This window comes from Radiomyces spectabilis (genome assembly GCF_025331425.1).
Source record: "Radiomyces spectabilis strain NRRL 2753 chromosome Unknown BYT42scaffold_10, whole genome shotgun sequence".
In the NCBI taxonomy this organism is placed as follows: Eukaryota; Fungi; Mucoromycota; class Mucoromycetes; order Mucorales; family Radiomycetaceae; genus Radiomyces; species Radiomyces spectabilis.
Window position 1 is genome coordinate 597,861 of NW_026251935.1, and position 11,153 is coordinate 609,013.

Below are 11,153 nucleotides of genomic sequence, written 5' to 3' on the forward strand. Positions count from 1 at the left end.
ATAAATGTAGTTGTCAATATCATGGGATGAATGAGAGACCATGACTTTGATGGAGCTTGGGGTTCTAACCTTGGGACATGGCAACATAGAGTTGGCCATGGGAAAATACCGGTTCCGGTAAAAATAGGCCAATGGAGTCAAAGGTCTGACCTTGGGCTTTGTTTATAGTCATTGCGAAGGCAAAACGTACAGGAAATTGCTCTCGTTTAAATGGATTGCTTTTTCATCAGAATCATTGATAATTGCTATGCGCGGTAGCAGTACACGTTTTTCAATGTTGATTGCCAGGCAATTTCTGCTTCGATAATATGCAGATGGAAAGATCGGCATATTAAACGTGTGCCATTGCATAAACCATTTGCTTGATCGATGTTTCTAAGCAGCATCATTGGCCAGCCAATCTTAAGTTTAAGGAAATGCGGTGGCAGGTTGGCTGAATTTATATTATTCAAGATTTCATTAGTGTGCTCCAGATGATTTTCCTCTGTGTACATGCTGTCAGCGCTTTTGTATTCACAGACATCTCCAGGGAAACTGTTCAGCACCTTCTCATCGAGAAAGGTCACATGTCTGTTTTTTGGAGCCAAAATGGCACGGCTTATTAAGAATTCTCTCGAGGGCATTTCTGATAAAGAATGGCCATATACACATATATCAGATCTTCGACATTAGAAGAAGGTACCAGCATCACTGGTGGAAGTAACACCAAGTTCCCATTTGTGTACGGTTCCCTTCCACAACCAATGGACAAAAGATAGAAGCGAATTGATCCAATATGTTAGCATCCACACCACTGCTTAAGCGAGCTTTTTCTACATGCATGTTTGTCGTTAATCGAAGAACCCTTACAGATGGCCAGAAAGAGGCCCTGTTTAAACACTGTTCAGCAATTTAGGGCCTGGTTGCTTTGGGAATCACTGGAAGAACTTGACGGAAATCGTCGCCAAAAACAATCAATTTACCACCAAAAGGCACATGCTAAAGAGCCGAATTTACCATCTTCATTACGTCTTGATGAGTGCAATTGACAGCTTCTATAAGATGTCGGCTGACCATGGTTGCTTCATCGCATAAGATTAACTGTGTCCACTGCAATAACAGACCTGCTGGCGACTGCGATGTTATTCGACACATTGTGCGTTGATCAACTTTCAATGGAATTCCAAACCTTGAATGTGCGGTTCGGCCGCCGCGAAGCAGCAAAGAAGCTGTTCCGCTTGACGCCACTGCTAGAGCAACATTGTTTGTTCGACGAATGACAGATAAAAGGGCATTAAATAGGAAAGTTTTTCCTGTCCCCTCTGGACCATCGACGAAATATAATCTAGATGATAAGTGATCGGTACCCCTGGTAGTAGCTTCTATGACAGCATCAAAAACAGCCTGCTGGCTCGTATTGAATTTGTAATGTGGTTCTGGCTCGCTCATAGCTTCTGCGATAATGGCCATCTGTTCTCTAATCAGTCTGGTCGATTTTCGGCCATGATTGCTTGAAATGCATCTTGAGGACATGGAACGACAAAGCCATCAAAATCAGTCAGTGATCTCGATAGTGTGCTCAATAGGATTTCATTCTCCAACAACGCACGATTGTACACAGCCTGTGATGGCTCTATTGCCCTGTTTCCCTCTTGTGTTCTCCAGATATAACCATAATCTTCCGCTAAATGATGACGTAATTGCAACCATAGGGCAAAGGGGTTGATAGGCTCACAGAAATTGATTACAGTTGCGAATAGTCTTCGAAGTGATGATGGCATCTGATAAGTTGATGCTTCTTGAAGAGCAAGTTGCTATTCGCTGTCATCTAAGAGCAGTCCGAGTTGTCGTGCTGCAGCCTGGAAAGTTGGCATGATGACGCCGTTAATTATGCGAAGATCTTGGAAACTTTGCGCACCTGGGATGTTATACAACATCATCCTTAAATAATATTTTTCGGACTGCCTTGGTGACACAGCGTAAATCCGGCCGATAGTACCGCCAAAGCGTCGTTGACGTCTTCTCCGTGTTCGTGTTCTTTGGTGATATACGTATTGCGATGGGAAATCAGGGTAAAGTAGGCTCGGGCTTGAGGATCCGTTCTGTTTTTGGCAAACCATGCTGTCAAAGTTGTGTCATGAGCACGTTCTGCCACTATTTGAGGATTCTCATCGGAAAATTGCACCATTTGCTCATTTTCCAAATGGATGGCCAGGCGTTGTGTGTTAGGATATTCAGAGTGCACAGGAAATGAAAGTAACCGACGAACGCTTTCTGCAGCCGAAGAACAGGTTTTTTTTTTCGCAGTTGTGCCCAATCAACTGTATTGTTTTTGCTTTTTAGCTAATCAGAGACCGTGCACATGATTTAACGTGTATAACTCCCAAAGTTTTTAAATATACAGTACTAGTTGCGCGTGTGATCTTGAAGATCACAAAGTTTGGTTCGTTGGATGTGTAGTAGGGATGTTGCTCTGAGGGAAGTGGGAATAGTAGCTGATTAAATATGTGTTTGGGAATGGGATATTCCATTTGCAATATCCAAAACTCCGCACTCGAATTTGTGTATCCAAAGGTCCCGCTTGATGGTGTTCTCTCAACTCTAATCTTTTGTCAATAAGCTTCCCTTCGGGTTGATTTTTCGGTAAGATTTAGTTGATGTACTCATAAATCTTTGCGCATTCAATGAAGCTCAGTCTCTTTTCCTTTTTTCCGGGGGGCTTGTCCTCCCTGACCCACCGCCTCATAACGATCATTTTCTTCATCCACGACAGAGGAACAACAATATGTATGCAAAGTTAGGAACGGAAATAGTCAGACATCATATAATATTAAATGGAAGAGACAAAAATAGATAACAGACAAATCATTACTTGGGAAAAACATAGCATAAGGATAAAATCAAAAGGAACATAAGGACAAAAAGCATACAGTAAAACATAAAAGAATGATAGAAACACAACATAGGGGTAAAGGATAATTTGAAAAAAACATAGACATAAGGATAAAAGTAAAGGAACATGAGGTAAAAAAAGCATACAATAAAACGTACTGAAACAATGAAAAACACAAAATAAAAGGCATAAAGAAACATAAAATACATAAATGAGGATACAAAATAGGACCATAACGCAGTGCGTGATTCAAGGACTTAACGATCCAGCTGTTGGCTGTCAAACACATCGCGGTAGACAATGTTCTTGGTGCATACTTCTGTAGATCGATCGTTTGCATCCCGAACGATCAAGATTTTTATCGCTGATGGTCTACGTACGCGTGACATAGCAACATATAGCTGCCCATGGGCAAACACCGGAACCGGTAGGAATAGTCCGATTGCATCGAACGTTCGTCCTTGTGCCTTGTTTATTGTCATTGCAAACGCGACGCGGATGGGAAATTGGCGCCGCTTGAAATGAATTCCATTTTCGTCCGATTCGTTGGTCGAAGTGACTCGAGGGATGAACACGCGATTTCCAACATTCACGCCAGTTGTGATTTCTGCTTCGATGACATGGGGTTGGAATGAACGGCAAATCAATCGGGTTCCGTTGCAGAGCCCTTTTGTGACATCGATATTGCGTAGCAACATGATAGGACAACCGACTTTGAGGATCAGTCGATGGGGTGGTAGGCTCGCCGGACTCATGGAGTTCAGAATTTCCACTTGGTGAAATAATTGCTCTTCTTCAGAGTCCATGCTGTCGGCACTTCGATAAATACGCACTTCACCTGGAAACCTCTCGATAACTTTTTCGTTCAGAAAAGCTGCGTCTGAATTTTTTGGTGTCAAGATAGCTCGTTCAATTATGAATTCGGCTGCCGGAACGTTTCGAAGGCTGGCGCCGTATACTGCACTGATGAGGTCGCTCGAATCGGAGGATGGCAATAACATTTCTGTTGGGATTTGGATGCCCCTGTTTCCATGGTTCGGTTCCAGTCCGTTGCCAATGCGCAGAAGGTATGTGGCAAAGTTCTCTAGAATCTCTGCATCCTCGTTATTGACCAAGCGTGCCTGTTGAACGCGCATGTTGGTGTTTAAGCGTAGGATTTCGACCGAAGACCAAAAAGAAGCTTTGTTCAAGCACTGCTCGACAGTTTGTGGACGCGTTGCCCTCGGAATGACCGGAAGAACCTGACGAAAATCGCCACCAAAAACGACAGTCTTTCCTCCAAATGGAACATGCTGCAGAGCGGGATCTCTGGTTGCCATCAAGTCTTGCAATGTACGGCTAACGGCTTCGAAAACGTGTCGGCTCATCATTGTAGCTTCATCCCAGACAATCAACTCTGCCTGATACATCAACTCTGCTTTTTCGGATCGTCGTGGGATATGGCACATTGAATGCTGGTCTACTTTCAACGGAATGCCGAACTGTGAGTGAGCTGTTCGTCCACCACGCAACAATAATGCAGCAGTGCCACTTGAAGCCACAGCAAGAGCTATTCTGCCTTGTTGACGTACTGCAATAAGGATACTGTCGAAGAGGAAGGTCTTGCCTGTGCCACCAGGACCGTCAATGAAGAACAATCGGGCTGGTGCATTGCTTCCATGCGAGACACTGTGGATGATTGCATCGTATACGGCACGTTGGTTTTCGTTCACGCGTTCATGACTTCCAGGTGCGTTGGCGGCATCTGCGATAAGATCGTATTGTTCTCTTATGAGTCGAAGCTGAGAATGGCGTCCCATTCTGTCAATTTCTTGGCGAGCAGGGAGAACAAAACCATCATAATTGAGCAAAGAACTTGACTGACGGTTGAGATGATCTTCAATGTCAAGCAACGCGCGATCGTACACGGTTTGCAGTGCCGCCACTTGATCGACGTCGCCCGGATTTTGAGTTCTCCAAAAATGGATATAGTCTTCTGCCAAATGCTGGCGAAACTGCATCCAAAGCGCAAACGGGTCAGCAGCCTGACATTCACTGACAACGACGGCAAACAAAAACCGAAGAGCGTACGGCATCTGGTAGGTGGCCGCTTCCTGAAGACAGTTGTACCACTCTTCATTCCCTTCGAGAAGTCCTAACCGTCGTGCAGCTGCTTGATAAGTTGCCATAATGACACCATTCACTGTTCGGAGGTGTTCGAAGCTTTGAGCTCCGGGGACACTATAGAGCAACATCCGAAGATAATATTTCTCTATTTGGCGAGGTGAAACCGCATACACGCGCCCGATCGTATCACCAAATCCACGCTGTCGGGGTTCCCATCTACGGGATCTCGAATGGTAAACGTACTGAGCGGGAAAGTCGGGATACAGGAGAAGTCGTGCCTGAGGATCCATTCGATTTCGTGCAAACCACGCAGTCAACGTTGTTTCGCGCTGACGATCGGCAACGACTTGAGGGGTTTCATCCTCTCGAAACTGCACAGCCTGCTCGTTTTCAAGATGAACGGCTAGGCGTTGCGTGCTTGGGTATTCACGGTGCATCGAAAATGAAAGTAATCTATGGACGGCCTCGGCAGCTGAAACATAACGTGCATCGATAAAACGTGTGATTTCGTCCACTTGCTCTTGAGCATTTCGGTCGTTGTCAACACGATGCATTGCTGCTGATGCACGATCGTGACCCTTGTATACATACTTGTACAGGTATTTCGTTTTCCAGAGAAGTGCAGATCTCGACGTTGATGTGAGCGTTATACCTTGCACAGAGGTATGGATTGTGGGGAACAACCCATCTATTATCCAGTTCGACATGGTTCTTGACCACGAAATCACCATTGTCGCGGCGACGGTATAAAGGGTAACCCCTGTGATTTTCGATAGTTGCTTCGTTGAAGGAACGCGGATAACGCTTCTTACAGGAGCCGTTTTCCATGCATGGAGCCCTGGGATGCATTATTCCACACGGACCGTGCATCATACACTTGCTAATGGTATCATAGAGATCTGGATATCTCTCTCTCTCCGGCAATTCAGCTGACACGATATTATCGTAATCATCGAGCGTTCGTGGCTTGTCGTCCGGATGTAACACCAAAAGCAGATGGAGGTGCGGTAATCCTCGTTTTTGAAATTCCACAGTATGGACATGGGCAACTACCCTACCCAAAACATGCTTCTTGGTCAAATCTTCCATGAGAGCTTTACGCTTCATGTTAAAAACTCGAGCGCAAAGGTCGGGCCGATCAACTGCTGTCTGGAGTGGAGCCAACCCGTCCTGAATTTCCACCCACTGAGGATTGCAAGTGAAAGTAATAAAGAGATCCGGTTGCCCGCATCGACGTACGATATTCATTGCATATGGTAAAGTTGGCGCATGTGTCTCGGGCTGCCAATGAAGGTGGATGGGAGAATGACCCTTTGCCCGACGTTTTGGAGGTCATTGTCGCCGAGTTCTACCGCATCTACGATACCTCGGTACAGTTCCGTGCGCAGGTTTGCCTGGTTTAGCCGCAGATACGTGAGTCGGTTCTGTTCCATTTTTGCATACATCCACTATATATTGCTGGAACAATCGGCCGTACAGGTGCAAATCGTGGCTGTTATCGCGCATCATCAGATGGTAGCTATACCATTGCATGACGGTAATGCTTCGACCGCTTGGCGAGCGTGAGTGGATGTTCCACCCGAGATCACCATGCGGGAACATGAGGACATAGTGGAGCGCGTCGTAGTACTGGTGCATTTCACTGATGCGTTGAAGCCCATAGCTTCTCGATCGGAGCACAATATCGCGGCTACTGTTTGGTGTGATCGTACTGTCTACCAGGATCACTTCAACTTCGCTAGCCGTGGGTGCATTGTAACGACGAACATCAGGCGTGTTTTCCGCACTTATGAGTAGCCTCACATCTATGGCTTCCTCAGATTCACGCAAGACCTGGGCCATCGACTGCAGCAACGGCACGAACGGATTGACTTCGGTAAGCAGATCTTGTAGAATGAGAAGGGTGGCATTCTGCAGATAGGGTGCCACAGCATGCCGGTGTCTAAGTTGTGTGTTGGAATCATAAATGTACATTTGGGCAAACGCAGGGGTATGACTCTCGGTTGGTGGTAGTAGACCACCGATCTGGTGGTAAATGCCACCTTGGATACGGTAGCAGTAGGCTCCGTTGCGATTGTTGGCCACGGATTCATCTATTTGGGCGCCTACCGAAGTAAAGCTCAAATTCATATTATAGGCGCGGATCTGCTCACGGAAATCTCGCCCTTCTTCATTGTCGCTACGAAGGAGACGGGCGATGGTTGGAGGTGTAGGCTCCAAAGGTGGAAGCACAGCGGAACCTTGGCCACAGCAGAGTTGGAACTGCGGATTGGAGTTCGATTCACATGAGCTTTCTTTGGCCCACATGTGTGCCTGACAGAAATTGCAGACAACATTCATGCGTCCCAAGGTATGTCTACAGGGGAGCTCGGTATCATCAGCGGATACAGGTAATCTACGAATGCGTTCCGCAGTATCATTGTCGTTTGCTTCCCTCATAGCCAGTCTCCTCGGATGCAATGGGCAAGCTGAATGGCTATTTCGCTGATGTCCCACTTGCTGGCACGTAGAGCAACGAACTTCTACCGATCTTTGGGCCGTAGCAACCACTGGGTTGTTGGGCGCGGCTGGGATTGTTGGGACAGTTTCTCGAGGTCGAGCGAGCATGTCCTGGAAGACTGCAAGAAGCGCAAAAAACGTTTGAGAATGACATAGGGTGTTTTTTTATTGAAAACTGAAAGGATGAGCAAAATAAAAGGGTTACGGAATAGATCAATCTAGCCGTGTAATGCGTTTCGCTCAATTGCTAAATCGAATTGATGTATCACGGTCTAATCATTCAAAAAAGGGAAAGGTCCAACTCAACCACCACAGTAAATCATGTGATTCATTTCGTTTCAAGCAATCATAAATATTTGTTTTTCAGTAATTACCCAATCATAACCGACATGTAGCAAAAACCCAATGTGATTGTCTTGTGACTGAAAATTAGCGCGCATAACTCCCAAACATTTTAATAAGGTTGAGATAAGGTAGAGAGGTATACTGGGGAAATCCAAAAAGTGATTCTTAAATCGAAATATTCTTGAATCGAGTATTCTTAAACGAGCGGTCACTGTACTTAGATCCATTTTCATTGGGATGGTCCAAATTTGGCTACCGTCGTTTTTTTTTTTTTGACCTGGGTCCCGCGATTCCAAAAAAGGACATGTCTAGCAAAATCCATCTTTTTTAGCGAGCTTCCATCTCGATGAAAAAAAGATGCGGAAAGTGTCAGATTTGCGGAAGCCATGGAAATAAATTGAGCAAATTCATGAGCAATTTAAAAGTTTGGCTTCGATAAGACGAAAATAAAGATGAGGTTCCGTGAGCGGCGCCACTTGTGGACACTCTGCATAAATGACGTGAGAGTGATATTTCCGGCTTATGGCTTTTTTTTTTAGCAGTGATGCTAGTTCACTGTTCCTGTGAACCAGTGCGCGTCAATCATACCGATGAATGAATCTTCTATGTGTATAACAATACACCAATGCCGATCATTACCTCCTCTCCGACGACTATGTAGGCGATGGTCCGGAGGAGTGGAATTGCTGAATATCACACAAAATGCAAAATAGCCGAAAAATCGACAAGGAAAAATAGCTCTTTTTTATTCTTTGCCGCTAAGTGCATCATGTCACATTAATACTAGTTTTTCCGCAACATCATTGGAATGACCTCAGAAAGCATGAGTATGGATGGATTACACCAACACCGGCATCGCAGGCGGACCATGGGATATATATATTTTTTTTTAAAAAAAGAGAGAGAACTGACATTAATATAAAACTGTCCTTGCCAATCGGACGACTAAGGCAGAGAAACCCGAATACGTGCCCGTGTAAGTGGCAGATACCAGTAACAGTGCCCGTTCATCTCCTGCCAGACCGAGGGCCTGACCATCGCCGACTACTAGAGGCAGTGCTTCTCTGTTTCAGCAGAACCCAAATACGTGCCCATGATAGTGGCAGATACCGGTAACAGTGCCCGTTCATCTCCTGCCAGACCGAGGGCCTGACCATCGCTGACTACTAGAGGCAGTGCTCTACTATAGCCCGTCGTCCTAACCAATACTGTAATACTCAACATCTTACCTTCGGCACAACGAAATATTGAAGGGAGAAAAGAAGGAGTGGAAAAATAAGATGAAAGCACTTTTATAGCCGACATATTTGCTCAGTATACGTCATCAAATTTTGCATAACAATGATGGTCGTGCTAGTTTTCCCGATGAGCGCCCTTGCAAGCTGCCCGTTACTGCATTTCTTCCTTTTTCTTGCACTCTTCATCTTTGAGGGTATATCGATACATTTTAGCAAAATCCCTAGTTACTGTGACCAGTGAATCCCTTTAAGCAATCAACAGTATCTTTCTGGAATTCACTCCTCTGGACTGGTTGCTTCCGGATAGCTGGCGGTGTTCATGACGCCTCATGACCAGTTCAAAGATTCCGTCAGAAGAGCAATAATTGCGGTAAATCATACCCTCTGTGGCGGAACAGGTTATAATCCGGACGATGATGCCACAGAAACGGTGCGCCTTGGTGACCATCGCGAAGAGTGATATGTTACTGCTTGAGCTCGTCGTTGCTGCGAGACTGAATATCCACGGATTACCAGGCTATGAAAGCGAAGGAGAGGTCACTGGAAACATACAGAACTTGTTTCTGATTATCTTGGAAGATATGCAGCCTGGACCTCTTTTGGCATGTCCTCCCAAGTCGACTGATATATAACGGTAAGTCAGTTAATTTGGGCACAGGACAATCAAAATAATTTGTCTTGGTAATGAGAACGAGTCCTTGAGGTCTGTAATATTCTGGAGTAAGTGTTGAAAAGAGCCTGGTGGAAATAGAACCGGAACGATGAAGCTGTTATTCCGCATGGCTTTTCGATTGGCTATATAAGAGGCTGTCCATACGCTTGCGAAGAAGGGTACTTCTGCTTTATGACGATGTCGAAGTATTTGCTTAAGGCGAGGCCACATTTCTGTAATACAGCCATTTCACGCGGTTTGAATGTAGTAATCACGGACAGTAATCGGCAGGATTGATGAGCCTGGAGCAAACTGGAGGTAAAGTTATCAAGTTAACAATAGTTTTCGAGCGTTTGACACTATTTTCATGTATGTACTTTTTCGAAATAAAAAATAACTGGTTTGGTACAGCTTTCTAAAAGGGATAATCCATTTCTGCAATGTATCATAAAGCGTTTCTGTACCATCTTTATCGGCCTTCTTTATTACCCAGTTCTTTCGCTGTCTTGCCAGGCCTATGATTCTTAATGCAAGCAGGCCTAAGATAGATTACTTGGGCTTAAGAGTTTGATCTCAAGTGCATGCATTAAAGCCATGAGGATGCACGAATAAAGTTACAGCAATGACATGTTTAATATTTCATTAATGATCTGGTCATGATCAAAGCTTGACTCACTTGGTCACATAGTGAATCATGACATAAAAATGATTCATTGTATTGCATGCCATCAGACATAGTAGGACGTCCGATCTTTTTTATACCGCATCTCTTGTTCACTTTATACCTCTACCATACTGTGGCTAGAACTTTACGGCACAATGAGCACCGCGGGAGACTCCTCTCCAAGACACCAGGTCACGCCGATCTCAGCCAGAGATGATTCCTACTCACCGCAATCCTAAAACCAAAGTTTGCCTCTTACCGGGTAAGGCACTCTTCAATCCACCGCAAGGATTTCTTATTGACGGCTCCTAAAAAATAGCCCTTCCTCGAAGGTTGCCCGAGGAGTATACTACTTTACCTTACTGAAAAGAGACAGCCGTAACCTGGCGCTTCTACATACGTTGCCTTGGACAGATTCAACCGATATGTTCAGTTTCGCCTATTAGCACCGAATTGTTTTGGCATGAGTGGTTTCTGTTTGTTGCTTCTTCGTGCAGAGTGGCCAGAGAATTGTAAGTTATCGTTAACAAATCGAATATTCTTATTTTTGTTTAATGTATTTAAAAACAGAAAACCAGGCCGGCATTCAACTTTCTCATGATGAGCTGAAAGGAATGCCACCCAGTGTCTCCTCCTTGGAAGCTTCAAGATTATATAGATTCCATTACTCATATTCAATAACTAAGTAAATAAAAGAGAATCTGCGAAAGGTATGATGTAAGCTTAGTTTGGCAAGTCAAGACGCCCATTACATTTATATTAATGATGCTGATATAG